General features: G+C 57.7%; 1 protein-coding gene and 1 non-coding gene across 2 annotated transcripts in view; one reads left to right on the forward strand and one right to left on the reverse strand.

The window, feature by feature from the left end:
• The window catches only part of NOL10 (nucleolar protein 10), a 67,544-nt gene extending 60,560 nt beyond the window's left edge, over positions 1–6,984 (reverse strand). The window contains exon 1 of the mRNA XM_036432568.2: positions 6,966–6,984. The gene's annotated coding sequence lies outside the window, so the exon portion shown is untranslated. The remainder of the gene's footprint in view (positions 1–6,965) is intronic.
• LOC118715954 lies at positions 3,969–4,152 on the forward strand. The gene has a single exon (XR_004987024.1). It is a non-coding gene; the product is annotated as a U2 spliceosomal RNA (small nuclear RNA).
• Positions 6,985–7,149: the final 165 nt, after the last annotated feature.

Here is a 7,149-nt window from a genome sequence, read left to right on the forward strand (position 1 = left end):
CTCGGTCATGAATAAGACAATCCAATAAAAATGTGTTCGAGTGTCAGTGACCAATAAACACGTGGGAGTGCACTCCGTGTAATTAGTCCTCAGGGAAACGCAAAATAAAACCACCGCGTACTGTTATCTCACACACACACACACACACACACACACACACCCAAATGAGTGGCTGACGTCCCAACAACACCCAGGATTCACGAGGAGGGGCAGGCATCTCTACGCAGGCTGGCGGGTGTGTGAAGGAGCGCGGTCTCTTGGGAAAACCATTTTAAACCATCCACAGGGGCTGGACGGACAGAACCGGAAGGCCCAGCCATTTCATTTCTAGGTTCAGAGTCAACAGCGATGTGCCATGCGTTCAGACGAGCATGTTCCCATCAGCACCCATCCGAAAGCACCGTGGTCCCTGGCAGGAACACGGTGCACAGGGAAGTGCGTGCAGCAGCCCGACCGGTGTGGCTGGCTCCGTGGCGGAGCGTGGACTTAAAACAGGAAGTTCTGCAGATCCCCAGTCAGGGCACAGGCCCGGGGTGTGGGCTCGATTCTCAGTCGAGGTCGTGCAGGAGGCAGCTGATCAATGACTCTCTCTCATCACTGATGTTTCTCTCTCTCTGCCCCTCGCCCATCCTCTCTGAGATCAATAAAAAATATATATTTTTTTTAATGAGTGAAGCAGATCTCTGCACACTGAGGGGAAGTCCCACCTGCGCACGCCTCCCCCGACTAAGCCCGCTGTTTCCCGCCGCCACGCACCGTTCCCACTTCCTGTCCCCACTCCCTGCGCGCCTCGGGCCTCTGGTCTTTCTGAACTTTCATCCTGGCCGTCCTCTGAGGCGAGAAGAGAAAGGCGCAGCGGGGATGGGCGTGGGCGATGACTCACGGCCGGTGAACTAGAAGGGACAGGTGGTGTCACTCCTCTTTCCATGGGAGGCAGAGCATCTGCAGAACGAGGGCTCAGGCCCAGGGAGGGACCCCCGCGGAGCAGGGCTGCGGGGCCGCAGGAAGGACCCAGAGTGGGCCGGCCTGTCTGTGACACTCACTCCGGCACGGTGAGCAGCCCGCCCGGTGCCCGGGAAGAAACATGGGAACGGGCCAGTGAGCACGGCAGACGGGCCCGGAGAAGGAGGCGTGCGGGGCCCGCTGGGACGGCTCCGCGCCGGGACGGAGGTGAAGACACAGCTGATCTAGGTGAGGGTTCTGCTGAAACAGGGCGTGTGTGTGTGTGTGTGTGTGTGTGGAAAGAGTAGGCACCAGGGAACCAAAGGTGCTGAGCGGGAAGTCAGACGGTCCGGTCTGGCAGGAAAAGAGGCCAGATCAGGAGGAGGCAACAACAGAGAGCAGAGGCGTGTGTGCAAGTGTGTGTGTGTGTGTGTGTGTGTGTGTGTGCGCGCACGCACGTGCATGCCTGTGTGCATGCGTGTGCTTGTGTGCATGTGTGTGCATGGTGTGCCTGTGTGTGCCTGTGTGTGCCTGTGTGTGTGTGTGTGTGCGCGCACGCACGTGCATGCCTGTGTGCATGCGTGTGCTTGTGTGCATGGTGTGCTTGTGTGTGTGTGTGTGTGTGTGTGTGCTCGCCTGTGCGTGTGCGCACGCAGTGGGAGTGGGCGTGAGTGGGAAGGCCAGCGCTGTGGGGAGAGTGGGCTGATGGTACTGACGCCTTCCCAGGTGGGGCAGTTTCAGGTGATGACAGTGAGGGTGTGGCCGCAGGAGTGGGCAGCTGGCAGGACGGGCAGAGGCGGCCCCCGAGGAGAGATGCAGGTGCTCAGAGGTGGGCGGCTGTTGTCAGGAACTCGCTCTGGGGCGGGAGAGGAGGATCCCCAGGTCAGACGCCCGGCTGCACTGCGGAAGGGTTGTGACCGGATGAGGCCTTTCACTCATTCGTTCATTCACTCATTCATGAAGTGCTGATTGTCGGCTTGCCTGACTGGAGGGGAGCCCGGCAGACACGGCCTTTCCTGATGGGTCTTGTCATCTTCCAGGCCCTGCCACCAAGGACACGCCTCTGCCTTCTCGTCCTGCCCAGGAGGGGCAGCGGGCAGCGGGCAGTGGGGTAGCTGGGTGTCCGGGGCCTTGGGGCCGGCTTTTCCAGCTGTTTCCGCGGGGTCCTCGGGGGAGGCAGGGCTCGGCCTGGGAGACGGCTCCAGGGAGCCCGGTGGCTTGGGATCAGGACAGGGACACAGAGGAAGAACAGAGTGAGCGGCGGGTGGGGAGCAGGGTGACCTGGAAGTGCCTCTCCACACTCAGGAGCTCCCGCTCTGGGTCATGCCCCGGCCCCGAGGGCACTCGGAGATGCCCCTGGCTTTGCGTGGTGCTGCGTACCGGCTGCTCCTGCTCCCGGCCAGCCCATCACGCAGCTGGCAGGACATGCACACCGCTCCTGGCGGCTCTGGGTGGGGAGATCCCTGCTCCTGGAGGCTTTCTTACGCAAATTCCCCATGCACCTGGCACTCGGTTTCCATGGAAAACCAGTGCTGTGTAGAAGGATGCCCTGGGCCCATCCCATCGGAGTCCACCTGACAGCTGTCCTCCTGCCACGCCCGGTGTATGGGGAGGGGCAGGGGCAGTGTCTGGCGGCTCTGAAAGGAGCCTTCACACCCCCGGAAGGAAAGGCTGGGCGGGACACCTACGCTGTCCTCCCGCCCAGCTGGGCGAAGGGTGTGGGCTGTCCCCTGAGCTGGCAGCAGGCACCTGGAGGAGGGGAGGAGGAGGAGGAGGAGGACAGGACAGGCCACATCCCCAGCACTGTCACCTGTGCTCGCCTGCCCCTGCCTGCAGACTCCGTCCCGCTGGCTGATCCCGCTGGGCCCACAGCCTGATGACCCAGAGCCCCTGGTCTCTCAGCAGAGCTGGCCCAGCCCCCAGCCATCCACACAGGGGCTCCCCCAAATGCTGGCTGCATGGTGCTGAGATCAACACAGAGCTCAAGCATTCGGAGAACCTGACGCGCGTGACCTCTGACGTCAGCTGGCACAGTGGCTCTCAGAACTGAGTTTCAGCCGCGCTTATCAGCTGTGCCTGCGCCCAGGATGTATTATTCATGGCACCGAACAATGCGTGTTTATCAAATAATTAACTGTCTGGTCGCTCCATGCAGTCAATACCATAACATTTATCAGGTTGGGAATTCCCTTCTTAAACAAACACGGACTGGCACCTGCCCGGCTCTGTGGTGGGCGGTGGCTCCCCGGAGGGCGAGGCGTGGCCCCTGCCCGCTAAGCGATGCCCCGCCCATGGCGGGGACAGAGGGGTGACCCAGGACCACAGCCCCGTGCACCGAAAGCTGGTGGGGGGATGGGAGACGCCAGGTGGCGTGGGCATTCGAACGAGGATCGGGGGAGGTTTTCCAAGGCCGCTCATGCTTGCCCGGCTGCGGTGGCTCATTGGATTGAACATCATCCCATGGACCAAGAGGTCCCAGGTTCGATTCCCGGGCAGGGGTGTACAGGAGGCAGCCGATCAATGGCTCTCATCGGTGATGTTTCTCTCTCTCTCTCCATCTCCCTTCCTCTATGAAATCAATAAAAAAAATAATAAAAATTAAAAAATGAAAGGACAGGTCATGCCTGAGCTGACTTTGTTTTAGGTTAGCTCATAGTGGCCCACGTGGTACCTGTGGCTGCTTCCTTTTTGTGAAGCAGCTACATGGAGACTTGATTCCCATACTAGACAACTCACCCATCCAGCTGTACCACCCACTGGGCATTCTGCCAGCCGGCAAAGGAGGTTTTCCTTTGTGAGGGGTAATTCCAAAATTACGGAAACGTTGTAAGAGTGTTCACAGACAGAGACAAGCAGGTACACGGTGAGGTGACACAGTTACAAAGACATGTTGTTATTTTGAACCGACTCAGGGTAAGGTGAAGACACCCTGTTCCCTTACCGGCCCCTCGTCCAGCCCTGGCACCACCCGGTCTCCGGAGCCTGGGTCCAGTGCGTGGACAATGAAGCCTGGAAGGTACCGTGCCATCGCCTCCGGGCCTCTGGCGGAGATCAAGCATAACATCGGCTCTTAGCAGTGTGGTGTCTGGTACGTCCTTTCCCCAAGGACAGCATGGTGAGTGGGTTTCTGAAATTAGGGGCTGGAGTGGGAGCTTGCTCACTCCACACACCGACCCGGTACTGCAGCCCTCCTGGGGTGATGCGCCCCCTTCCGGGGGAAGACGGACACGAAATCAAGGTGTGGGCTGCTGAGGAGTCTCCGAGCTGCTGCTAACGCATTGCTTCCGGGCTCCCTCCATCAACAGAGCGAGGAAATTATCTATCTAGCATCTATCTGTCATTTATCCATCCATCCATCCATCCATCCACCTTAAATCTAGTTCATTACTAATACCTCTAGTTCCATTCCAGCAACTCAAGGTTCATTCTAGTTTTCTCCCTTTCTTTTTATTCTGAATAAATATATTTTTATTAACTTCAGAGAGGAAGGGAGAGGAATAGAAAGATAGAAGCATCAATGATGAAAGAGAATCATGGATCGGCTGCCTCCTGCACGCCCCCTATGGGGGATGGAGCCCACAACCTGGGCATGTGCCCTTGACCGTGATCGAACCTGAGACCCTTCAGTCCGCAGGCCAATGCTCTACCCACTGAGCCACACCAGCCAGGGCCTCCCATGCCATTCCCTACCAGCCTCAGAACAGGCGGAAGGCGGGCCCTCTTGGGGGGGATGGGCAAGGTAAAGCAGATCACCATGGCCTCCTGTCAAAGGCTAATCTGTTCCTGCCACACCCGAAGGCCTCGCAAGGGACAATCCCACTTACAGGCGCCTCCTCTGGGGAGCTGTCCCTCCAGAGCCCCCTCCCCAGGCTCTTCCCGGCAGAGCCTGGAACTCACCGGAGCCGCTGAGGGCAGAGCATCCCCCGGGCCAGGCCGTGTCCGTGAAGCAAGGAGCCACGGGGAGAGTCCGCGGAAGAGCCCACCAGCTGGGCCAGCCTCGTCCTTCTGGTTCCCAAACCTGACGGGACTGCTCGGTCCTGCTCACATGCCAGCCGGCTCGGAGCGCAACCACTGCCAACGGCAGAGCCATATCTGGCCTCTCTGGCCAGAGCCTGGTTCATTGCAAGCAGACGTGAGCCAGGCCGGGGCACTTCCTGCTGCCTTTCTGTCTCAGAGGAGAGCCTTCTCCTGACGGGTCTCTCAGGCTGTGAGGGCAGCACTTTCTCTCACCCGGGGTTTGGGCATCAGTGACAGCCCTTCTAAGGCACCAGGGCTCATTCCGGCTTCCTCCTGTAGCTGCAGGCTCTAGTCTAGAGGTTTTGGAAGTGGGGGAATGGGTGGGGGGGTAAGGGGGGTTGAAAATGGGTTGTTAAGTGCTGCTTCGGCTGATACGCCGGAGGGAGTGGCTCTCCTTCGATGCTGGGAACACAGCTGATAGTCTCCTCACAGACCCAGGGACCAGGCCCCGCAGCCTGTGGCCAGTTCCTCTGCGTTAAGGACTGACCTCACTTTGTAGGGAAACTGGAGGGAACAGCACACAGTGACCGGCATCTGCCTGGTTGCCTTGGAAAATTGCAAATCAAAACGCCCTTGGGCAAGGTAGCATGGCTTTTAGCTCTCCCTCTCTCTCCTTCCATCGAAGCTGTCTAACAAGATCTCCTGATTTGCCTTTGTAATCAAATGTCTCTGACTCAGGTCCCCAGCTCTGCTGAACTGCTGGTGACTCCAGGTTAAATTCACTGATTGATACCAGAGATTTGATCAATTAAAAAAAGCCGCTGACAGCAGGATGCCAGGCTTTACGTATAATGCTTCTGTAATCTCGTTCGTGCCAGCGCGTTTGTATCTGCTTCCATGAATATGCATTAACAAGTAGTGAGGATAGAAATAAGCCAGTCAGAGAAAGATAACTATCGCATGACCTCACTTATTTGTGGAACGTAATGAACAACATAAACCGATGAACAAAAATAGATCCAGAGACCGAGAAGCATCAAACAGACCGTCAAACCTCAGAGGGAAGGCGGGGAGTGTGGGTAAGAGATCAACCAAGGACTTGTATGCGTGCATGTGAGCCTAACCCGTGGACATGGGCATAGAGGGGTGAGGGCACGTGTTGGGGGTGGTGGTGAGAGGGCTAGGGAGTGGTCAATGGGGGAAGAGAAGACTCATGTAGTACTTCAAACAATAAAGAATCTTTTATTTTTTTAAAATATATTTTATTATTTTTTTACAGAGAGGAAGAGAGGGATAGAGAGTTAGAAATATCGATGAGAGAGAATCATCGATTAGCTGCCTCTTGCACACCCCCTATTGGGAATGTGCCCGCAACCAAGGTACATGCCCTTGATGGGAATCGAACCTGGGACCTTCCAGTCCTCAGGCAGACGCTCTATCCACTGAGCCACGCCGGTTTGGGCACAATAAAGAGTCTTTTACAAAGTAATGCGGATAATTTGAATGTCAGTGGTGGTTATTTTCAGATAATGGAGGCACAGGTGATAGGTTACCTCCCTCTTCCTACTTCTCGGTGTTCCCCCAAATCTCTCTGAGAAGCACAGGATTACCCTTTAAAGCAGAAAGAAACCCAAGTCATTTGAGGAATGCCAAGTCGCCCTTACCGCAGTGGTGTCACCAACTATGACGCAAACAGAAATTTAAGAAGATAGAGATGTTTAAGACCAGCGGATTTGCGAAGAGAGGCATCAGGAGGGCCTCATTGTTCTCTTAATCTCCAGGCCTCAGGTTGATTCCGACGCTTATTTCATGAAACCGGCTGGTCAGGAAGAAACCGTATTTGTAGGGAGAATGGTGCCCCAAGCAAGCTGCGGCCTTCCAAGCGTGTCACCGGGGCTCCGAGAGGCTGGGCCGTGGTCCGGAGCGCGGAGGCAGGAGAACAGGGAGGCCACGGGACCCTGGCTCCCTGTCAGGTCCTGGCCCAGCGTGCAGGCTTGTGGGGACATCCGGCAGACCGGCTGGGTCCGAGGCCCGCCTTCCACCCACGGCTGAGCCTGGGGCGGGCCGTGGAGGCCGGCGGACCACGCGCACCCCTCCGCGCGTGGGGACCTGGGGTCGTGGGGTCCCCTCTGGCTCCGGGCAGTCCTCCCCGGCTGGTGAATGACATTGTGGGTAATTGCAAACCGGCAGCCCCATGGTCCGTGTCCAGGGGACACCCCTCCCCTGGCCTCGCCGCCCAGCCGCGCACCG

The sequence above is a fragment of the Pipistrellus kuhlii genome, unplaced genomic scaffold (assembly GCF_014108245.1).
Source record: "Pipistrellus kuhlii isolate mPipKuh1 unplaced genomic scaffold, mPipKuh1.p scaffold_m20_p_112, whole genome shotgun sequence".
Taxonomy (NCBI): domain Eukaryota; kingdom Metazoa; phylum Chordata; class Mammalia; order Chiroptera; family Vespertilionidae; genus Pipistrellus; species Pipistrellus kuhlii.